Here is a 24,985-nt window from a genome sequence, read left to right as displayed (position 1 = left end):
AGCTGAGACGCCAGCCTGTTCTCTTCACCAGCCTCCCCCTCGGCCTCCTCAACACACACAAAGGCTCTCCAGCAGAAGTGCGGTCTCTCCTGCTGGGGGCTGCTGTGCAAACATCGCCCTGGAGTTTGTTGTTGTTATTCATTTATTTTTAAGTTTATTTACTTATTTTGACAGAGTGGGAGAGAGATTGAGAACACTCAAGAGCATGAGTGAAGGAGGGACAGAGAGATGGAGAGAGAGAGGATTGAAAGCCTGCCTCACATGGTCAACATGGAGCCCGATGTGGGGCTTGAGCCTATGAACCAACAGAACATGACCTGAGCCAAAACCAAGAGTTGGACACTTAACCAGCTGAGCCACCCGGGGCTCACAAGTCATTGTTGTTTTTAAACCCAATCAGTTCCCATAGCACAAGTGTCACCTTTGACCATAGCCCTCTGTCTCCCAAAGCTTTCAGGACTATTCTTTTTTCATTTCTGAAGACCCCCCTCCCCCCCAAAGACGAGCACGTATCAGCTTTTGCCAGAATCGAACAAGAGTTTCCAGGCTGATCTCCTAGCCCAGGTGACCCTCTTCCTCTGTCCTGGAGAAGCCCATTTGACCACGTGTCCTTTTCTAGCTCACGTGGCAGTGACTGACCATCACATCAGCTCTCCTTGTCAGTGGTCCCAAAAAAACAACCTCTACCAGCTGATTTCCCTTCAGTCCCCTACTGTGACCAGCGAGGAACGTAATAAGTAGACAGGGATTCATGGAGGTTTCTTGAGTCAATAGTTGGTTACTGTCCATAACTTGGGGGCCCCCTTCCTGGACCAGCCGTAGACCAGCCTCTACCACTAAGTCGTCCTGAGCGTGACAGAACCTCACCAATCGTTTGCTGAGTCAAGTTGAATTTAATGGAATGTCAGAGTGTGGAAATTTGGACTGGAAAAGTAAGTGGGAGGAATAAGTGTGAATGACAGTATCTAAATTAAAATCCGTGTCGTGACTGTAGATCAGACCTTTTCTACACTGCTAGTGCTCGTTTGGAAATCACAAAATGCCCAAGGCGTCAGAAGCATTGACCGCTGGGCAAGGGAATTGTCTATAACAGATGCCAGGATTGTTTAGTGTTCCATCTCCCTGGGCAGCGAGTGAGCCGAGACTAAAATGGGAAAGAACCCGAAGCCCTGTGTGGGGTCCTGGCACTGCAGCTAAACGCCCGGTCACTGAACCTGAGCCGACGCACTTGAACCCTCCCTTTCTTGTTTTGCTCCTTTGTGGCTCAGGTGATAAGAAGTCTTGCTCTATTTGACTTGTTGTGTTGGTGCGATGAGTAAAATAGCTTCTTCTTTAAACCCCTGTGCGACAAGGCAGGGAATTTAAAATAAGAAAGATAGGGAGGAGTGTTCTGGACGGGACAGCTCAATGAGTTCATGCTTTGATCCATCGTTCAGCTCTGAACACAGCCATGGCAGATAAGGTATAAAAATAGAAAGCTAAAAAGAGATGCCTAGCTCACAGAGGCAGGGAAAAAATGCTGGGAGCCTCTGACCCACTGGGCTCTTTGGCTAAAATCAGCAAGGGCTTTAGCTCCTCTGGGCAAACCCAAAAGGCAGACACACAAGATGACAGAAAGGAACCAAGTTACTTGAAGCCAGGAGCTAGGTGGGAGCCCTGAAAGAAAGAAATTGTGGAAAGAAACCATTGTCGCGAGGGGCACCTGGGTGGCTCAGTTGGTTAAACGTCCAACTCCATTTCAGGTCATGATCTCACGGTTTGTGAGTTCGAGCCCCGTGTCGGGCTCTGTGCTGACAGCTCAGAGCCTGGAGCCTGCTTCTGATTTTGTGTCTCCATTCTTCTCTGCCCCTCCCCCACTTGGGCTCTTTTTCTCCAAATAAACATTAAAACAAAACAAAACCATTGCCTGGTGACTAAGGTTCTAGAACAATGAGGGTCTAAGAATGTGGGGCTTGGAGACCCAACACCCCACCAAAAACTGAGCCTAGTCACACAGTGACCCCATGACTGCATGGATGTCCCCAGGATCACTGTGGGACAGAACCCCCAAACTGCCCTAATCTAATCTGGTCCAGGAGGACGTGCCAGAGTCCAGGAGGAAGCCACCACAGATGTTGCTCAGGGAAGGGCAGGCTGGCTGTGGGAGACGCAGGTGGGAATGAAGGTAAAGTATAAAAAGGAGCCAAAAAAAAAAAAAAACCCATTCAAAATAAGCCTAAAAATAAATATTCTAAAACACATGAAAAAATCTATTGTTAAGAACAGTCAAAAGTCTTCAACTCATTTTATGAAGCAGGAACACGCTGATACCAAACCGCTTGAGAACAGGACAGAACTGGAAAGTCACCTGTCAAGCGTCAACCCTGAAAATTGTTGCAGAGATGCTAGGTAAAAATATTAGGAAACAGAATTCAACAATTCTTTTTTTTTTTGATGTTTGTTTATTTTTGATAGAAAATAAGAGTGTGAGCGGGGGAGAGGCAGAGAGAGAGGGAGACACAGAATCTGAAGCAGGCTCCAGGCTCCAACCTGTCAGCACAGAGACAGATGCGGGGCTTGAATCCATGAACCATGAGATCATAACTTGAGCTGAAGATGGACGCTTAATGGACTGAGCCACCCAGCGCCCCTCAACAATTCTAAAATCAACACAGTATCATAACAAAGGTAGGTTCATTTCAGGAATGCCAATTTCATTTAACAGGTCTATATAAGAAAATAAATGTATATAAGTAACATATTAATAGTATTAATATTAATATTATGGATTTAATTTAATTCTTAAATATTTATTTTTGAGGAGGGGAAAGATGGGGGGGGGACAGAAGATCCCAAACAGGCTCCATGCTGACAGCAGAGACCCCGATGTGGGGCTTGAACTCACAAACTGAGATCATGACCTGAGGTGAAGTTGGACACTTAACCCACTGAGCTACCCAGGTGCCCCATGTAATGATTAATTTTATATATCAACTTGGCAGGGCCACATGGCACCCAGATAGTTGGCCAAACATCACTCTGGGTGTTTCTTTGACTGTGTTTTGGAATGAGATTCACACTGACATCTATAGACTGAGTAAAGCAAATTGTACTCCTTCGTGTGGGTGGGCCTTACCCAATCAGTTGAAGACCTGATTGGAACAAAAGTCCGACTCTCTCAAGTACAAGAGAATTCTCATGCCTGAGAGGCTTTGAAATAGGACATCTTGGTTCTACAGCAGCCTGCTGACCCTCAGACTAAAATTGGGATGTCAGCTCTGAAGCTTTTCTATTTGTTAGGTGATCCAGTTCCTTAAAATATTTCTTTTTCATAATCTCCTATTGGTCCTGTTTCTCTGGAGAAGTCTGACCTATGCATATATTATTATTACCAAATTTACCTTAGTGATTAATTTTACAGGGGAAAAACCACATGAACATTCATTTATTTAGTTAACATCTATGTATTGAGCACCTCTTATGTTCAGGCATTGTTTTAATCTTTATTTATTTTGAGGGAGAGAGCAATGTGAGCAGGGTAGGGGCAGAGAGGGAGACAGAGAATCCCAAGCAGGCTCCATGCTGTCAGCACAGAGTCCATCAAGAGTCAGATGCTTAATCAACTGAGCCACCTAGGTGCCCCTGCAGGCACTGTTTTAGACATTGGAGAGAGGGAGCAAAAAAGCCAACAAAAATATCTTTTCTGATGGAGTTTATGTTTAATTTGGTGGGGGTAGGGGTAGAAGGAGCAATGGTCAACAAGATACGTAATCATAATATGTTAAAAATGCAAGAGTACTGGAACATCTGGGTCACTCAGTCAATTAAATATCTTGGTTTCAGCTCAGGTCATGATCTCACGTCGTGGGGTTGGGCCCCATGGTGGGCTCTGCTCTCTCAATGCTTGGGATTCTCTCTCTCCCTCTCTCTCTGCCTCTCCTCTGCTCTCCCTCTCTGTCTGAAGAATAAATAAACACACACACAAAAAATGTAGAAGTGCTATGGAAAAAATGAGCAGAAAAAAGGGCTAAAGAGTGTTGGCCAGGAATTGGGGGGCGGGGGGTGCAGTTTTAGATAGGAGGGTGGGGGAAACCCTCACCAAAAATATGAGATTTGAGTAATGGTCTTAATGAAGTGAGGAGCGAGGAATTCAGGCACCGGGAGGAGGCAAAGGGAGCAGCCAATGCCAGGACCCTGGGATGGGAACGGTCTGGTGTGGGGAGAAAGAAATTCGTTACTGTGGCTGGAAAGAGGGAACAGGAAGTAGAGGGAAGAAAAGGGAAGTGAGTCCTCAAGAGATGGCGGGAAGGTCTTGTAGGTACTTTAATAAGATGGGAAGAACTGGATGGTGTTAAACAGAGGAATGATTCGCTTTGACTGATACTTAATGTGCTCGAGGTGGTTACCAGGTTGAGAATCAGCTGAAGACGCTGAAGAAAGGAGACTTCTCAGGAGGCCAAACAGAGAAGCCGGTGGCTCTGACCAAGGAAATGGTCCTAACGTGGTCAGAGTCTGGATTCAATTCATATATATCTAAAGTCATGTTTATTAAGGTATAATGTATGTTCAATAAAATTGATCTCTTTGAGGTGCCGGAGTAGCTCAGTGAGTTAAGTGTCTGACTTTACCTCAGGTCATGATCTCACGGTTTGTGAGTTCAAGCCCCACATCGGGCTGTCTGCTGTCAGCACAGAACCCACATCGGGATCCTCTGTCCGCCCCCGCGCCCCGCCCCCTCCCCCCGCCTCTTCCTGTCTTGTCCTCTCTCTGTCTCTCTCAAAAATAAATAAATAAATAAACTTAAAATTTACTTCTTTGAGATATAACATTTGAGGAATCTTGACAATGTTACAGTCATGGAGTCATAATCATAATAAAGATATGGAGTTATTTCCTTCTCCTGGAAAAATTCCAATGTGCCCCTTTGTAACCACCTGTTCTCCTAAACCTAGCCCCCCACAGCCCCGGCCTGATTTCTGTCCCTACAGTGTCATCTATTCCAGAATGTCATACAAATGCAATCATGCGGCATGCAGCCTTTTATAGTTGGCTTCTTTCACTTGGCATAAGGATTGGAGATTCATACGTGTTATTTCCGGTATCCGTAGTTTGCTCCTTATGTTGTTGGTTCGTGGTGGATGTAGGACAATGTTCACTTGTCGTTAGTTCATAGACACTAGCATTTACTTTACTTGACATTACTTTCATGTCTCTTCTAGGGTTTATTTTTTCTTCTTCAAATTCTTATTTAAATTCTAGCTAGTGAACATAGAGTGTAAAGTTAGTTTCAGGAGTGGAATTTAGTCATTCGACTTCAGGGCCCTTATAAATAAAATTGCTAAAAACACTAGAATGGACCTATGCTTTCAGTTTTATCAGGTTAATACTTAGAACTGGTTGTGGGTTTATGTGTATTTATTTATTTTTTAATGTTTACTTATTTTTGAGAGAAAGAGAAAGCATGAGCAAGGGAGGGCAGAGAAAGCAGGCTCCACACCGACGGCAGAGAGCCCCATGTGGGGCACAAACTGATGAACCGCAAGATCATGACCTGAGCGAAAGTTGGAGGCTCAACCCTGAGCCCCCCAGGCGCCCTAGTATGTTTGTTTATAAGAAACCTCCAAACACGTTTTCAGACTGGTTGTGCTGTGTTGCATCCCTCTTGGCAACGTAGAAAATCCCAGCTGCTCCTTATCCTTGCCGACATTGGTATGTTCCGTGTTACAACTTCAGTCGTTCTAAAAGGTGTCTAGTGGTATCTCATTGTGGTCTTAATTTTTTTAAGTTATTTATTTATCTTGAGAGAGAGCACAAGTGGGGGAGGAGCAGAGAAAGAGAGAGAGAGGGAGTCCCAAACAGGCTCCGCATTGCCAGTTCATATGCCCAACGAGGGGCTCGAACCCACGAACCATGAGGTCATGACCTGAGCCGAAGCCAGATATTTCACAGACTGAGCCACCCAGGCCCCCTCATTGTGGTTTTAATTTGAAATTTCCAAATGACTAATGATGTATATCTTTTCGCATGTCAATTGGTCATCTGTATCTCTAAATAGAAGTCCTTATTGTATAGGTATTTTGAAAATATTTCCCCAGCATGAGGCTTGCCTTTCATTTTATTAAAAGTAAAAAATTTATAAGGGGCACCAGGGTGGCTCAGTCAGTTGAGCGTCCCCCTTTGGCTCAGGACACTATCTGCAGGTCTGTGGGTTAGAGCCCCATATTTGGCTTGCTGCTGTCAGTGCAGAGCCCTCTTCAGGTCCTCTGACCTCCTCTCTCTGCCCCTGCCCTGCTTGCACCCTCTCAAAAAATAAACATTTAAAAGATAATAAAAATTTTAAAATGATAAAATCTAAGTTATTAAATTTAAGTTTTTAATGTTTATTTACTTTTGAGAGAGAGACAGAGACAAAGAGACAGAGAGACAGAGCGCAACTGGGGGAGGGGCAGGGAGAGAGGAAGACACAGAACCTGAAGCAGACTCTAGGTTCTGAGCTGTCAGCACAGAGCCCAACGCAGGGCTCGAACTCACGAACTGCAGGATCATGACCTGAGTGGAAGTCAGATGCTTAACCGACTGAGCCACTCAGGCACCCCTTAACTTTAATTTTTGATGAATGCCTTTTTTTTAAATCTTAGCTAAGTGTTTGTCTAACCCTAGATCGCTATGATTTTCTTCCATGTTTTCTTTTAGAATTTTTTATAGTGTTAGGTTGTATAGTTGATGATCCAATTTGAGTTGAATTTTTTATAAAGGGGAAAGAAGAGGTTGAGGATTCTGCTTTTGCACAGCAATATCCAGTTTTTTCAGTAAGATTTGATAAAAAGACTAACCTTTCTCCACTGAATTACTTGGGCTTAGAATATAACAACCAGATTAACTACCGTTCTGGAATAAGGCAAAATAAACAGATTTTCAGAATTTCAAAGATGAAGAGAATTCACATTTGCTAAAAGTGCATATTAGTAATGCACAATTATACATAGCATGTCTTATTTAATATTAAAAGATACATGTACATGCCTAATATTCACGGGGAAGGTCAGTTATGCACAATTATACATAGTGCATAATTTAATTATACATAGTGCATAATTACACTGCATAATTTATGATTCATAGTTGTGAAGTATAATTATGAATTAGTGGATAAATAAAGACATACTAGGCAAGCACAGTACAAGAGTATGTAATATATGAATTACAAAAGTTTTAAGATCAGTAGTTGGTATTTCAAGGAATAGTTCATTTTATCTTATTTTAATTTTTAAAATATCTTTATTTATTTTTGAGAGAGAGAGAGACAGAGAGCACCAGCAGGGGAGGGGCAGAGAGAGAGGGAGACATAGAATCTGAAGCAGACTCCAGGCTCCGAGCTGTCAGCACAGAGCCCGATGCGGGGCTTGAACCCACAAACTGTGAGATCATGACCTGAGCCAATGTCAGGTGTTTAACCGACTGAGTCACCCAGGTGCACCTACAAGGAATAGTTTAAATAGAATTTCAGCTTTGGGTGCTAATGGTGGGGCTATCGCTTCTTCCTTGGGTCTTAGGGAGGATGACTATTCTCTTTTTTTTTTGTTTTTGAGACCAGGTATTTTATATACTACAAAGACTCTTTGTTTATAAGATTGTTTTCGAAGACACGGGTAATGGGCATTAGGATTCGGAGGACTGAGAAGTATAGAATGGAAACTAGAGAGTTGATAATGATTAAGGATATTCTACTGGTTGGCCTCCAATTCATGTTAGGGTTAGTAGATCTGCAGCTAGAAGCTGGAATAGGCATTGGCTGAGTGGTTGGAATAGTATTCCTTGTTGTTTTGATGTGTGGAATAGGGGATAGTTGCTAAAATTAAGAGACAGAGGATGAAGGCCAGGACTCCACTTAGTTTGTTAGGAAAGGATCGGAGCATTGAATAAGCAAAAAGGAACTATCATTCAGGGTTGATGTGCGGTGGAGTGTTTAGGGGACCGGCAGGAGCAGAATTGCCTGGATCTTGCAGGAGATCGAGTGAGAATAGAATTAATGATGTTAGCACTAAGATGAGGAGTACATGTAGGAATAAGAGGTGGACTTATCTGCTAGTAACGAGATGATGGAAGGGAGGATAGAGTGGAAAGCAAAGACTTGTGGCAGGGTGACTTTATCTACAGAGAATCCCCCTCAGATTCATTCTACTAAATCAGTGCCGAGGGAAGGGATTGCTGAGAGGAGGTTTGTAATGACGGTGGCTCCCCAGAGGGACATTTGTCCTTATGGTAGAGCATAGCCCATGAGTGCTGTGGCTATGACTGTGAATAATAATACAATTCCGACACTTCATGTTTCTGAAAAAGTGTAAGAGCCATAGTAGATGCCTCAGCCTACATGGCTGAGTAAGTGGATAAAGAACATGGAAGCTCCATTGACGTGTATAAACCCAATGATTCAGCCATAGTTAACGTGCTATGATTGTACTGGAGCAAGAAAGAAAGAGGACTGGAGGGAATGTGTGAAATTCAAGATAAAACGGTAACCACTGAAATTGATAAAGCATGCTAATAAATTTAATTACCTATTAAATTAATAAAATGCTAATTAATGTTGTGGTCTTAAAAAGAGTAAGATTCGGGGCACCTGGGTGGCTCAGTCAGTTAACCAGCCGATTTCAGATTAGGTCATGATCTCACAGTTCTTGGGTTCGAACCCTGCATCAAGCTCTGTGCTGACAGCTCAGAGCTTGGGGCCTCCTTCAGATTCTGTGTCTCTCTCTCTCTGACCCTCCCCTGCTCACACTCTGTGTCTCTCTCTCTCACAAATAAAAAAACATTTAAAAAATTAAAAAATATATTTAAAAAGGGTAAGATTCTTTAAATGGGTGAAAGTTCAATGGAAAATTGAGGATTTCTAGGATCATTAATGAGATCAGGAAGAAGATTAGAAATATTGAATAACTGGAGACTTTGTAGGAAAATGATTAAATTCAGAGAGCACCAAATGTGCTGAAGATATATAGGTAATTATGAGAGGGATAGGAAAAAAGTCTGTACATTTCAAAACAATTGAATTAACTCTCTTTTAAAAATAAAAGTGAATATAGAATGCTTTATCATACCAATGGAAAACAGAAGGGGAAAATTCTGTAAGAAAAAAGCTGTTTAGGACAAAAACAAAACTGGAGGTATCACAATGCTAGATTTCAAGTTATATTACAAAACGGTAGTAATTAAAACAGTCTCGTACTGGCATAAAAATAGACACATAGATCAATGGAATACAATAGAAAACCTAGAAATAAACACACAATTATATGGTCAACTAATCTTTGACAAAGGACACAAGAATATGCAATAGGAAAAAGACAGCCTCTTTAATCAACAGTGTTGGGAAAACGGAATAGCTACATTACACCATTTTCAGTTGAGAAACTGGGTCACTTTCTCATACCATACACAAAAATAAACTCAAATTGATTAAAGACCTAAATGTGAGACTTGAAGCCATGAAAATCCTAGGAAAGAACACAGGCAGTAACGTCTTTGACATTTTCCATAGCAACCTCTTTCAAGGTATGTCTCCAGAGGCAAGGGAAACAAAAGCAAAAATAAACTCTTGGGACCACATCAGAATCAAAAGTTTCTGCACAGCAAAGGAAATAATCAACAAAACGAAAAGGCAACCTACTAAATGGGAGAAGATATTTGCAAATGATGTATTTGATAAAGAGTTAGTATCCAAAATATGTAAAGAACTAATATAAGTCAACACCAAAAAAACAAATAAAAAACCAATTTAAAAAGTGAGCAGATGACATGAACAGACATTTCTCCAAAGAAGACATACAGGTGGCCAACAGACACGTGAATAGATGCTCAACATCATCGATCATCAGGGAAATGCAAATCAAAACTACATTGAGACATCACCTCACATCTATCAGAATGGCTAAAATCAAAAACACAACAAACAGTAAGAGTTGGCAAGGATGTGGAAAAAAAAGAAACCTTTGTGCATTGTTGGTAGGAAAGCAAGCTGTTGAGCTACTGTGGAAAACAGTATAGAGGTTCCTCAATAAATTAAAAATGGAACTACCCTATGGTCCAGTAATCACACTGCTGAATATTTACCCAAAGAATATAAAAACACTAATTCAGAAGGATATATGCACCCCATTGTTTTTTATTTATTATAGCCAGACTATAGAAACAGCCCAAATGCCATCTCATACACACACACACACACACACACACACACCAAATATTATTCAGTCATTAAAAAAAGAATGAAATCTTGCCATTTGCAACAACATGAATAGAGCTAGAGAGTTATAATGAGAAATAGGTCAGTCAGAGAAACACCATATGATCCCACTCATATATGGAAAATAAGAAACAAAACAAAAGAGCAAGGGGGGGGGAGAGAGAGAGAGAGAGAGAGAGAGAGAGAGAGAGAGAGAGAGAGAGACGAACCAAGAAGCAAGTTCTTAACTAGAGAGAACAAACTGAGAGAGAGTGGAAGTGGGTGGGGGAATGGGTGTAACAGGTATGGGGATTAAGGAGTGCACTTATTATGATAAAAAAATAAGAAAATAAAAAATAGGGAAAAAACAAAAGAAAGAAAAAAGCTATTAAACAGAAGTAAAAAAATAATATGGTACAAATATATCCAACTCTACCACCAATCATAATTTCTTAAACAGGATATGTACACATTAAAAGACTCAGATTATTGTGCTGAATAATAAAATGAAATAACCCTACACTGCTTACAAGACACACATCTAAAATAAAGCCAAATCAAAAAGTTGAAAATAAAATAATGAAAAAACATATTAAATAAATGTTAAGCCACAGACATCTAAGGTATTGATGTTAACATAAAAAAGAGTAAAAATGCAAGAGATTAGTAGGATAGAAAGGTCACGTAATTTAACAAAATGAGGATACTAACAGTACGACTTTGTATGTGCATAAATGCACAGACTCAGAAAGCATAAGACTATACTGGCAGATTTACAAGTAACTGGGATATTTTCATGAAGATGAATTGGGTTGTGGGAGAGGCTTAACATCTTTCTCTCAGAAAATGATAAATCTCTTCCTCTCCAAAAAAACGCTAAGCATAAACCTGAAGAATATTTGAGTAATAGAATCACCAAGCTTTGTTGAATAGACATGTGGAGACAACCCAATAGAGGATACACATTTTTTACAAATACCCGTGGAAGAGTTTCAAAAATTGGCCACATTACTTGGTCACAAAAGTTACAACAATGTTTTCAATGTTTATTTATTTTTGAGAAGGGGGTATGAGGGACAAGAGTGGGGGAACAGAGGATTGGAAGCAGGCTCTGCACTGAGACAGGGAGCCTGATGTGGGACTCGAACTCATGAACCGTGAGATCATGACCTGATCCGAAGTCCAACACTTAACCTGCTGAGTCACTGAGGCGTCCCCCCAGCAAATTTTTTTAAATGTTTTATTTATTTCTGAGAGAGAAAGAGAGAGACAGCATGAGCAGAGGAGGGTCAAAGAGAGAGGGAGTTACAGAATCCAAAGACAGGCTCCAGGCTCTGAGCTAGCTGTCAGCACAGAGCCCAACGTGGGGGTCGAACCCACCAACTGTGAGATATTGACCTGAGCCGAAATCGGACACTTAACTGACTGAGCCACCAGGTGCCCCAAATTTTTAAGGATCAGTTTTATATAGACTGGACTTTATGATCCAAAGTCAATGAAGTTATGAATTGGTGTGTGTAGATCCGAGGACCAAAGGGACAGGACAAGACAACAGTGGCACATCACGGCCACGGGGGCCAGCATTCCAGCTCTGCTCGTCCCCTCCCTGTGGAGTGAAAGGATGAAGGTGACAGGGAGGATGTGCAGGCTGAACAAAAGGAGAAAGACGCCAGGCTCAGTGGCCGCTTGAATTCACCCGCCTCGCAGGCGGGGCTAAGCTCCATCCCAGCAGAGGAGGGGAGTCAGCTGGCGGGTCTGAGCCCGCACGGTGATCAGCGGTGCACCCTCAGAGAACGGGCCAGAGTGTCCTCCTGTCCTTCTTGCCCTCTCCTGGCAGCTGGTTTGGTGGCTTTCTTCCTGCGTTTGCATTCAGGCTTTGCCGATGATTTTGGCATCAAAGTAGCGGAAGTCACATGTCGTAAACAGACGTCCCTTGTAATCCTTACCATCATGGCCACCCTGAAGATCGGGAGCTCCAACTTCTGTTTGGTGGGAGAGGCCAGCCTGGCCTGTCAGGTTCAGTACATGAATGTGGTGGCTGGCACATATGTGACAACTGATGCCTCCTTCATTTCTCCTTGGAGCGAGCAACCGGTGGATGTAACCATGAAGTCTGAGACGGAAGGACCGGTTTCCTGTGTGTACACCTGCGTAGTACCTCCTATCCTGAAGTCCATAGTGATCTTCGTGCACATTTTAGTGGAGATTTCATACATTGGCCACTTGACCCAGAGCTCCTTGGAGACGCCTCACTATGTGGGTGGTGGAGCAAATTCCACAGCTGTTGACAAACTGTTCTCGGCTCTTGCATGGCAGCACCTGTCCGTAAGAGCACAGCATCTGTTCTCGGGGCTTGAGTTCCATACCTACAGGTAGGAGAAACTGGTCCCCACAAACACCCTCCAGCCACGTGAGAGAATGTCTCTCTACAGCGCCAGTGGTGGTTCTCAGAACCGACTGGATCTCCGTGCAGTGTCTGGTCTGTGCCAAGCAAATAAGAGGTTTGGAGAATTTATTTCAGATCTTTTCAGTTGTTCCTGGGGCATTGCAAGTTGAAATCATGGTTCCAGGTTATCACACCATAGAGTGGTTGGAGGTAGGGATGTGGTTACAGAACCGTTATGGGGGCTCATCTGTGCAGATGTGGCCTCCGGGAAGTGACATTTGAACACATAAAGGAAGAAGCATGGACTGTTCACCAAGTGATTATTTTTTCTGTCTGTTCACAAATATCCAGGATCTTCTTAAAAAGAAATAAAAATGTTGTTTATTTCTCCCATAGAAAGTTATCATTGTTTTTGCCTTCATCCATTGGCTGGATGGATTAGAAATTTGGATTAGATGGATTAGAAATTTGAAAGAAAAATACATCTTGTGATTTTAAAAAAGCTATAAATTGGTGATGATATATAGTCAATGAACATTTATATATCTGAAAGCTAAAAATTAATTCATGTTTACTTAACACTTTGGTTAAAGCAGAAAACATGGTAAAAATAAAAAAATCTCAATGGACGTAGAAAATCTTATGTATGAAGTCCCCTGGGTTCATAAATTGGTTCTTAGAGGTAAGTTTATAGCATCAAATACATTTTTAAAAAGAAAAATGATAGAGAACAAATTTAACCCCCAAAAAGCAAAATAACTTCAAGAGAAACTAAAAAAACAGAATAAATTAAATTTTCTTTTTTTTTTTTTTTTTGAGAGATAGAGTGTGAGTGGGGGAGGGGCAGAGAGAGAGGGAGACACAGAATCTCAAGCTGTCAGCACAGATTCCGATGTGGGGCTTGAACCCATGAGCGGTGAGATCATGACTTGAGCCAAAGTTGGATGCCTAACCAAGTGAGCCACCTGGGCACCCCTAAATTTTCAACTAAGAACATACATTAAAAAAAAAAGAAGACAGGAAAATAGAAAGGATCAACCAAATGAGTAAGTCTCTCATGAAATACAATTTGGATAGTTGGATGAAATATACATTTTTTTTGAGAAAAAACATAAATTGGCAAAGTTAATTCATGAATAAACAGAAGTTCAGAAGAAAGCTAGAGTCTATAAAAAGGACCATATCAGTGAATGGATTTACAAGCAGATTAGACACAGTCAAAGAATAGATTAATGAATTAGAAAAGTCAGTTTAAAATATCTAGAGTGAAGCACAAGAGGAAAAAATTATGGGAAATACAGAAAATAAGGAGCAGGAAAAAGGATCAACACAGTGCAGTTGGAGTCCTGGAAATACAGAGGCAAGTGAATGGAACAGAAGCAATATTTGGAGAGCTGGGGTACTGAGAATTTTCCCAAACCGATTTTTAAAGATCAAGATATGGGTTTCTCAGTAATGGAATTGGAGTTTAAAGGGAGAAATGCTAGAATTATCCATGTAGTAATGGATTTGAGCTGGAGATACCAGTATGAACTCATGGTTAATTTAATATATGTGGAGATGGTTACATATGCAAGTATTTGCAGGTCAGCAAATGTACAGGACCCAGTCTAAACATGTACAGTCTTTGCTCTGTCCTCTGAGGGCTCCATGAGACATGATGTCCCAGTAACAGTGAGCACTCCTCAGCACCCAGACCTTCGTTTCTAATTCTACTCTCCAGCAAAAGAACTGGGTTCTTTGGAGAAATGGCTGTTTCTGGAACCGGGATGGGAAACGTATGAGATGAGTCTGGAGGATCTGGTATTCCTAGAAAGTAAGGAAATGCTCAAAACAACACTGTTGGGGCTATGTCAACGGACCGTAGGAGCCAACTGGAAGGGTTCGCAATGGTCAAAGCTGAACTTCCGAGCTGAAAAATAAGGCAAAATTAGATCATAACCTGAAGTATCAAGTAAATATCCACAAGTCTGTACTGATAAAAATAAATGACCGAATAAACTGATAAATGAAGAAGAGACAAATCTCTCTCATGCAGAAGGATCCCAAAGAATTTACGTAGCTACTGCGCTTCCAAGGAGAAGGCTTCTCACTCCCCATTCTGTGAGTGACTTCCTCCCAGACAGTACAGTATAGAAAGGGAGAGAGAAAAACTAACTTTACACTGGAGAAACCTGACAAACACAGCCTCGGGCGGGTGAACGGGCCACCAACAGTCATAACTCAAGTTGACTGTATGTACGCTTGCCGTGACGGGTGAACATAGCACGAGACCTCTGTGGTCTTCCTCGCCGTCGTATTCCAAGAAAAATGTCAGAAAAATCCCAACAGCGGGTGGGTGGGCACCTCACAGAACGCCTGACCAGTCCTTCTCAGAGCTCAAGGGCATCAGAAGAGGGAATGTCCGAGAAGCTGCCAGAGCTGTGAGGGCCCTGAGGTGACATGACGACTAGATGTAATGTGGGATCCTGCAACAGGAAATGAAGAAAGAAGGAAAGAACATTTGGTGAAGACTAAGAAGATCAAAATAAATTGTGAACGTATGTTAATGATGTATCAGTATTGGTTCATTAATTGTGACAAATGCACCAAACTAATGTAAGAGGCTAAGAGCAGGGGAAATTGGATGTGAGACATATGGGAACTGTGCTCTATCTTCTCAATTTTTCTGTCAATCTAAAACTTTCCTAAAACGTAAAAGTCTATTAAAAAGAAGAAAATTAAGGGGTGCCTGGGTGGCTCAGTGGGTTAAGTGTTCAACTTTGGCTCAGGTCACAATCTTGTGGTTGGTGAGTTCGAGCCCTGTGTCGGGCTCTGTGCTGACAGCTCAGAGCCAGGAGCCTGCTTCAGATGCTGTGTCTCCCTCTCTCTCTGTTCCTCTCCTGCTTGCACTCTGTCTGTCCATCTCTCTCTCAAAAAGAAATAAAGATTGGGGCGCCTGGGTGGCTCAGTCAGTTAAGCATCCGGCTTCGGCTCAGGTCATGATCTCTCTCTGTGACCCTCCCTCGCTCACACATCTCTCTCGGTCTCTCAAAAATAAATAAAAAACATTAAAAAGCTAAAAAAAAGATAAAGATTAAAAAATTTTTTAAAGAAAAAGAAAAAAAATTTTTAGGGTGACTCAGTCAGTTGGGCATCCAACTCTTGATTTTGCTAGGATCTCAGGGGCTCCCATGCTGTTTGTATAGCCTGCTTGGGATTCTTTCTCTCCCTCTCTCATCCCTCCCACTCCCCACCCACTCAGTTTCCACTGGCCTCTTTCTCTCTCAAATAAGGAAGTTAGGAAGTGTTTCTTTGGGGAAGTTTGGCAGATGGTGACCAGATAATGTCACGTGAAGGGCTTTGGGAGTGTAATTAACATTCTCTTACTTGCTGTAGTTGGTGGCTCCGTGGATATGTTCCCTTTATGAAAATTGAGCTGAGGCTTCTTACTTGTGTGCTTTATAAACCTGAATTGTGGAAAGGAAGCAAGAATGCATCAAGAATGAATCAGAATGTGTATCCACACGAATAATACTAAAAAATGTTGAATTTTAAAGATTAATTTGCTAAATAAGACCTCAAATATACCAATTTTTAAAATTTACCATTGGGAGGCGCCTGGATGGCTCAGTCTGTTAGGCGTCCGACTTCGGCTCAGGTCATGATCTCACAGTTCATGGGTTCGAGCCCCAGGTTGGATTCTGTGCTGACAGCTCAGAGCCTGGAGTCTGTTTCAGTTTCTGTTTCTCCCTCTCTCTGCCCCTCCCTGACTCATGCTGTCTGTCTCAAATATAAATAAACTATAAAAAAATTAAAATGTACCATTGGTAAAACAAACTATATCTTTGTTCCATAAAAGGGAGGTATATATAGAAAGAACTCCGAAGTCCAGAGAAGACTTAAGACAAAAGAAAAAGGCCGGTGAGTCTAGCTTTAGGAGAAATGGTTTGTTCAGAGGACTTGCAAGCAGAAGTGTGTTCTGGGTGGCCAGAAGTCAAGTAGGTCTCCCCAATCCCATCTCCTTGAAGACCAGCTTTTATAACCCTGGGAGCTGGGCGTACAGCTGAGGGACCACCGGTTTGAAAATAGATGTGTGTTGCTGTCCTATCTCCAGGGCAGATCAAGGATGTTAAGCCCTAAGGATGCATGTAAAGTTGTGATTAAACAAAAGGAAAGAATGTGGGGGAGGGGCTATGCTTCAGAATGTTTCAGATCACGGACCATGGTCAGCGCATGGATTTGTCCGAGATAACATTAGTCTGGTTCATACAGTCTTGCTTACACACTTAGAAAATTTAGTCTAAATATATCGAAATGATAGAAGAAGATAGGACTCAGTAGGCAGAGTGAGAGGCCTGAGGTTCCTGGGTTGGGAAAACACATATTTTGGAAGAAAGCTGGGAGTGTCTGACCATAGCAAGCCCCCTCAGGTGTAAGGTTCCTCTTAAGAATGGAACAGACCTCACCTAATCCCCCTAGGTTTCCCCTCTAGAATTTGACAAAACACCTAACTATGGCCCCAGACCACCCCTTATATCAATGGAAATGAGCCAATCAGGAAGGGATACCCCAGAACCTAGAGCTATCCAGCCAATGAGGGTAGAACCTGAGAAGGAACAAGGGAGAAGGGAAGGGGAGAGGGTGGGATGACCAGACCTTATAAAACAAGGACTCTTGCCTCTAGTCCTTGGGCATTCACTTTCCAATGTCCCCTCTCTGTAAAGAGAACTTTCCTACTATTCTTCTTTTCTGATCTTATTTATACTCTAACAAACTTTTGCCTGCTGCTCATTTTGTGTCCACCTCTTCATTCTTCAAAGCATTGAGACAACGAATCCTAGGTGTTGTGGTAAAAATCCTTGCAACAGAAACACACATGAGATTACAATACCAAGTTCTGTTAGCGGTTACCTCTGCAGAGGGAGGAAGGGAAATAGAATCAAGGAAGGAGTGATAGAGGGTCTCATTTCTACCAATAATAGTTTAAATGTATTTATTCATTTTGAGAAAGAGTTGGGGGGGGTGAGGAGAAAGTGGGAGAGAGAATTCTAAGCAGGCTCCACACCGAGCATAGAACCTGACATGGGGCTTGATCTCACAAAGTGTGAGATCACCACTTGAGCTGAAATCAAGAGTTGGATGCCACTCAGGTGCCCCTATACTATTTTATATATTAAAAAAAGTCTGGAGCACAAATTGCAAAATACTAAGTTTTGAGACAGTTGGGTTCAGCTACTTGGGTAATGATATTATTCTCTATTCTTCTAGTTTTGAAATATATACATATTTGTGTGTGTATGTATGTATCTCCCACAACATGTAACAGCCAAGGAGAAAATTAAGAAGCATTTTAGGATCAACACTTGGCCTCCATATTCCTGAGGATGAATGGATCCTTTGCAATACAGAAGCCGTTAGCTTCTTTTTTTTTTTTTTTTATCAAGAGGACTCCCAACTGAAAGACTAATGACCTCTGCATTTCACCAGCCCCTTGTTAACATCATATCTTTCATGAAATGTAATTTCAAAGTTTCCTGGAAGATAAATTTCATCTGCTGATAAGGTTTTTTAGAACCACTGGGAACAGTCAGATATTAGAGGTCAATGAGAAACCAACCCAGTTGCTCATTCATTCTCTTGAGAGCATGATCTGAGCATCTACATGATCCATGTGAGATATTGTGGGGCTTGAACGGGGCTGATTGCAGAGGACAGACAGAAGTAAACAGCTCTGAGAACATTTTGAGACAGAGCTGTCAGTGGTCTCTGAATGGCTCTAAATAATGTGGCTGAGCCCAAGAGGTGGGGAGAAGAATCAAGGACAGAAGAGTTGACTGAGTATGTGGAGGCTGGCTCCATTAACTGAGACGGGGAAGACAGAGGCCGGAGTGGGGGTGGGATTTTAAGAAGCGTGTCTTTTGAACATGGGAAGTTTGGGATGCTGTTCAAAGTCCAAGTCTAGATGTGAAGAGTTGTATGTTGAATATGAAGCTCAGAAAGGAGTCCGGCTAGAGATATACATGTGGGTGTATTGATGGTACTCGATGCCACAGGGCTTACTGAGACCCCCTTGGAGAAGATAGGTCTGAGGATCAAGTCTTGGCCAGTGGTCTGACCGTGGAGCCACCAGTCCACGGGGAAGGAGGGCCATTCACCTGGATCAAACGGGGTCTTTGAACAGAGGGCCTAGGGCCATTGTAAGGGTAAATACATGTCAAAAGAAAGGATTTTCCCTGGGCCCAAAAGGAAAGAGAACTCTCTCCCTCCCTTTTCTTAGAGTATTTCCTTTAGAATCTTTTCTCTCTCTTTGAGACACACATAAGTCTTTGAAAAAATGAAAAAAGCCCCTTACCAGTTTTGACTCTCAGGAATGCTTTTCTTCGGGGGCCTTGGAGCCTCCTCTTTGAAATGTGAACACTGAGGAGGACAGTGGCCTGTCTGCCTATTGCTCTGGGAGGTTAGCTCAGGTACCTGGCTCAAGTTGTAACGTCCTACTTAGCAAAAGGTAGTATGACATTCGTGTTCCTTAAAATTAGCTGCTTTGGGGTGCCTGAGTGGCTCAGTCATTTAAGCATCCTACTCTTGATTTCAGCTCAGGTCATGACCTCAGGGTCATGATGACAGGGGAGTATAAGGCAGGCTGACATCCTGCAACCCCACCCCTACCCCCAGGTAAGATACGAGTAACATTCCTCAGGCAGTTCTGGCTGCCCATGAACAAAGAAAAGATCAGGAAACAAATGGTTAAACTGATAGAGTCTCCATCAATTTACAAATATCTTGGTAAATTACAAAATAAAAAGGCAATCTTATCAATAGCCTCATCTCCAGGATCTCCCTACTGTCTCAATGCTTTGCTAGAGGGAAAACCAACCTTAGTTTGACAATAGCTAGGCCTCCAGTAATCTGTGAATCTCCTTTATTTATTTAAAATTTTTTTTTAACATTTCTTTATTTTTGAGAGACAGAGAGAGACAGATCATGAGCAGGGGAAGGGCAGAGAGAGAGAGAGGGAGACACAATCAAAAGCAGACTCCAGGCTCTGAGCTGCCAGCACAGAGCCTGACATGGGGCTCAAACCCATGAACTGTGAGATCATGACCTGAGCCAAAGTTGGACACTCAACTGACTGAGCCTCCCAGGCACCCCATGGTGAGTCTCCTTTAGTATACAGAAATCCCTTTAAGGAACTTCCTCTTGCCTTTATCTCCCCCAACTCCCCCAATCCCAGTGCAGCTCTTTCTGCCCATGGGTCCTATCCCCGTGCTCTAACAAAATCACCATTTTTCTACCAAAGACATCTCAAGAATATTTTCTTGGACATTCATTCTGGTTCCCCTTTACCTCAAAACCCCATCAGTAAGATTGTGCCCAAAGTCGGGCTCAGTGCGGAGCTCTGAGTTGGGGGTGGAACTTAAGATTCTCTCTCTCTCTCTTTCAAAAAAAAAAAGAGAGAGAGAGGGAGAGAGAGAGAATTAGGTGCTTCAACAGCCTGCCAGCTTCTGCTCTGGGGTGGATGAGGGAGGTGAGGTTTTGTGGGACATCACTCAAGAGTCAGCCACCCTGGACCCAGAGCCGCAGGACCTGTTCTGGCACATCACTGCTGTCCCCTGCTTCAGCAAAGCTGGGGTCAAGCACGCATAAATGCCAGGTAGGGAGCTGCATTGCTATGGAGGTTGGGCCGTCCAAAAAGCACCAAGGAGCTGATTAGAGGAAGACCATCCCAATCTCATGGAAGGGGAATTATGTACAAGTCACAGCAAAGAGTAGGAGGGGGCAAGACAAGACTATCTGCTATGATAAGTTACTGCTCAGAGAAAAAATGGGAAAAGGGCTCCCACATCCTTCAACTCAGAAGCAGTCAGCTCTAGGCAGAGGAGAGCAATTCTCCAGGTAGAACCTGTCCTAGAAGTAGACACTCAATGGTCTGAGAAGGAAAATGAGATCATTTTACTGGGTTCAGGCCCTACAAATGGCATCTCAGGCCCCGGAGGGCAGGGTGGAGGTGGATGACCTCTTAGTCCGACGGGCAAGGTTGGCAAGTTTATGGGAATATTGCAGAGGCCTGGGCGTGTGTAATGCTTGGTGGACAGGGGACAGCTTTAAGTAGTCAGGTCAATGCCAGTGTCCCAGGAACAAACCCAGACATGAGAACCCATCCTGAACTATGATCTCATCCCTGGCAGGTCCCCAATCTGCAGCTGGAGAGTCCAGAGCTTCTGCAGGCTTAAAGATGGCCTCTGTTAAACCTCTGGTCTAGGCACACCTCTGCTGCGTTCTGGGCTCCAGGAACAATGGGCTCCATAATAACCCCAGACCTCTGTAAACCCTGGAGGATCACTAGATCTCCACGTGGGCTTTGAACTTGGTGTCATCACCAACCAGTGGGTGTGGGCCTGGAAGTCTCAAGCCTCGGTAAGGGGAGGAATATTGATGCCCTGGCAACTGGGGACAGAGGAGACAAGCACTCTACTTGTACATGTATTTACTGTTGGGACAATGGTCTCAAATGCCTTTCCTTTTTTGATCTTCATGCCACAGACCTTCTCAAGAGAATCAACATTAGCATCACCTTAGCTGAAGGAACCTTTCTTGGGTAGAGAGGCCTAACCTTTCCTCTTGCATTCAATCTTGGCTGGCTTATAAGGATTTTGTCTCATCTCTCTCTCCAGCATTTGGTCCTGTTTTGGGCACCTAGTTGGTACCCAGTAAGTGTTCAGAGGTGAATGAGTGAATTCAACAGGTGAAGAAGAAGCTGGCCTACAGGTGAGGTACTTATATGACAAAGTCACTGAGCTGGCTGGCTTCTCATCTCTTCCCACCAGCCAGGAGGAGAGACCAAAACCCAGATTAGATTTTTTTATGCCAGGGCATGTCCTGTCCTGTATATGCTGTACACTTAACCTTGGGGTTCTTGTTGTTGGGCCTTCCTAATCCCCTCTAGTGCTCACCTGGATGGAGCTCACCTGGTGCTGATTGGGGAAGCCCACCCTCACCCAGCCCCGACCCCGCGCACTCCCTCACCTGACTCCGCTCATAACTTAGCCTACTGGCCCCTCCACCATCAGCAAGAGTGCATTGAGGAGTCACTGTTGACCGTTCTCTACTGCAAATAAGTGCAAACGGACGCTCAGGGCACGGCCTGAGACTGGAATTCAGCCAAGACTGCACTGACACATGACCAGAGGTCACAGGATTCCTTATAATCCACAGCAGTTTCCCTTAAGAAGCATGGCTCCCGAATTTCCGAGTTTCCATACAAACCTTGTCATGGCTACCACCAGGTGGGGGTGAACTTCTCATCTTCCTGAGGCTCCTTCTTCTTTCATTTTTTTCTTTAATTTTTTTAAATTTTTTAATGTCTTTTATTTATTTTTGAGAGACAGAGAGATGCAGTGCGAGCAGGGGAGGGTCAGAGAGAGGGAGACACAGAATCTGAAGCAGGCTCCAGGTTCTGAGCTAGCTGTCGGCACAGAGCCTGATGCAGGGCTCGAATCCACAAACTGTGAGATCATGACCTGAGCCGAAGCTGGACGTTTAACCGACTGAGCCACCCAGGTGCCCCTCCTTCTTCTTTCAAAAACCATCTTTTACCTGAAGGGAAATACATCTTTATGAAAAGTGGGCTGTCTGGGGGTCCAGAATTTCAACATAAGCCACCAAACCCTTTCCTTCCCATTGAATTTTTGGAGGAGCTCCTCACCTTGTGAATTTGTAGTGCTCCAAGGCAGTGAACACATACAAACGCATGTAAACACTAAGGGCTATGGGCCCCTCCTGGGTACCAGTTACACAGATGGGAACACGGAGAGCTTTCCATCTCAGCAGCTGCTGTGAGTGTTGCTTTGGTCAGGCAAGCCCACGGTGGCAAACCTGAGCCCGTGCCGACTGGCGCTGGGCCTTCAGAAGAGGGGGAGTGAAAAGTCTGGATGTGGGTCAGCGTTTGGGTTGGGTGGGATCCGGGAGGGCAGAGGAGGAGGTGGGGGGAGGGAAAATGAGATGGTAGAACGTTCTGCAGGATGAAACCCTTCAAACCAAAACAAGTGGCCACTTAGGCACAAGAAAAGATGCTTCACATCACTCGCCCCAGGGACAAACAAATGCACACCACAGTGAGATACCACTTCATACCCACTGGGTGACCAGACTGAGAAAGTCAGGTCACAGTGAGCATTGGTGAGGAGGGAGAGAAAATCCACGCCCTCACGCACGCTGGGTAGGCGTGTAAAATAACGAATGACTCAGCTGCGTTGGAAAACAGTCAGGCAGGTCCTTGAATGACAAAACATAGAGTTACCACCTGACCCAGCAATTCTGCTCCTAGGTATAGACCCGAGAAACAAAAATGTGTCCACACAGAAATGTTTATGCAAATATTCATGGCAGCATGATTCATAATAGCCAAAAAGAGGAAACAGCCAAATAAATGCCCATCAACTAATTAATGGATAAACAAAATGTGCCAAAATATACAATGGAATAGTATTCCATCATAAAAAGGAACGAAGTTCCGATACACGATACATAACCAGATAACTGTTGATGATGCGTGACAGGAGCCAGTCACAAAAAGATCACATTATATGATCCATTTGCATGAAAGCCCGGGACAGGGAAAATCTACAGGAACAGGAAGCAGATTCACAGTTGCTTAGGACTAGTTTGGGGGCAGGGGTTGGAGGAAGGATGGAGAGATAGGGGACGTAATAGCTAAAGAGTTTGGGTTTTTTTCTGAGGTGATAAAAATGCTCTAAAACAGATGATGGTGTGCCGCTTGCACACATCTGTGAATACACCTACCCTTCCTTGAATTGTACCCATTAAGTGGGTGAATTGTACATGATTAAATGTCAACAAAGCCATTTAAGAAGAAACACAGCAAAATGAAACCAAAGGTCTTCTTTTCTGTCTTTTTGATTTTTTGTGGAAATCAATGAAGGAGGCACACTTTGAGACCTAGAAGGTGTGGCCAAAAGAGAGGCAGAGGCTGGTGGGAAAAGTGTAAACAGGTGTGCCCTGAACTTCCCCAAGCCGTGGAGTGAGCCTGCCTTGTTCTTACCCTGGCAGAGTCCCTTGATGTCAGGGTTGCAAACAGATGTTCTCCAAGCGGCACCACAGTCCACCGGGGCCACAGATGTGTGTGTCTCCCTGTTCCTGCTCTGACCACATGTTCTGAGGGTCGCTGTGTGTCACCATGCAGATTTCTTCATCCCTCGCTTACCCTCAAAAAGGTGCAGTTGAGGGGGTCACAAAACTCTCACTGACGACTCCAGCTCAAGAGGGCTCAGACTAGATGCCCAAGAAGGACCCGCTTGGAGCGTCTGCTCCCGTCACTGCCACCTGTCAGGACGCGCAATTCCCACCGCCAAGTTGCCGGCAATTCCCAAATGTGTGGCGTTGCTTTGTGAGACAGGACAGAAGGTTCTGAAAAGAAAAGAAAGAAAAGTTCTTTACAGGATTTTTTAAAAGAAGAAATTGTCAGGGTGCCTGGGTGGCTCGGTTGGTTGAGCATCTGACTCTTGATTTTAACTTAGATCATGATCTGAGGGCCGTAGGATCGAGTCCTGATTCAGGCTCTGTGCTACAGAACACACCTGGGATTCTCTCTCTGCCCCTTTCCCCTGCTCGTGTGCTGTCTCTCTCTAAGGGAAAAAAAAGAAAAAAAGACATTGCTTAGCAGTGATTTCAGCATACAAATTTTGTCAGTTGAGTTGTGTAAGCACTTTGATGTCAAATGGCCTATATTAGGGGATTATTTGGTCTTCAGGCCCTGTAGGAAATTTCTCAGGAATGAATTGTTATTGTGCATTCAGAACCAAGCGACTGCAGCTGTTGCCTATTGCAGGTCAAGGTCAGTGACTCAGCAAGGTCCCCTCTGTGTCAGCTCTTTTAAGCTGGGCCCTGCAGATCCCACAGGGACAACTTTTCAGAAACCGACAGGGTGCCTAGACTAATCATGTCTTTGAAATGTTTTCTCATCCCTCAGTGATGTCCTACTCCAGCTTCACTCCACTGGCCAGACAGATGGGGCAGATAGAACACAATATGGACACAGCCAGAGGCTGTGGGGATGAGAATGAGCCCCCCACCTCACCCCCGCCCCAAAGTACCTGGGGAAAACCAGGCTGGAGTTTCCATGCTGGATGCATCGTCTCCATTGAGAAAACACCTCCTGTAAAATATTTTTGTCACCTGCTTTGCCTGAGGTCCCCCACCCACACAGACACAGCCAGCTCATCAGTGTTGGGGGAGGATCTGTATCTTTATGGACTTGAAAAAGGAATCAAGTTGGTTTGTAACCAATTCATCCAACAAATATTTATTGAATGACTATTTCTTTCCATGCATTCGGGGAGGGGGCGGGCTAGCAAACCAGAGACAAATAAATTGAAACAATTGGCAAACTGGCTGGGGGC

The 24,985-nt window shown here is 43.6% G+C and overlaps 1 long non-coding RNA gene across 1 annotated transcript; it reads left to right on the top strand.

Annotated features, from left to right (window-relative positions):
* The first annotated feature begins 2,628 nt into the window (after positions 1-2,628).
* Positions 2,629-24,598, top strand: LOC115291040. The gene is made up of 3 exons (XR_003908379.1): positions 2,629-2,667; positions 21,242-21,335; positions 24,556-24,598. It is a non-coding gene; the product is annotated as an uncharacterized LOC115291040 (long non-coding RNA).
* The last annotated feature ends 387 nt before the right edge of the window (positions 24,599-24,985 follow it).

This window comes from Suricata suricatta, chromosome 5 (assembly GCF_006229205.1).
Source record: "Suricata suricatta isolate VVHF042 chromosome 5, meerkat_22Aug2017_6uvM2_HiC, whole genome shotgun sequence".
Taxonomy (NCBI): Eukaryota; Metazoa; Chordata; class Mammalia; order Carnivora; family Herpestidae; genus Suricata; species Suricata suricatta.
Note: the sequence above shows the minus strand (reverse complement) of the source record. Positions and strands in the feature narration are given on the sequence as shown.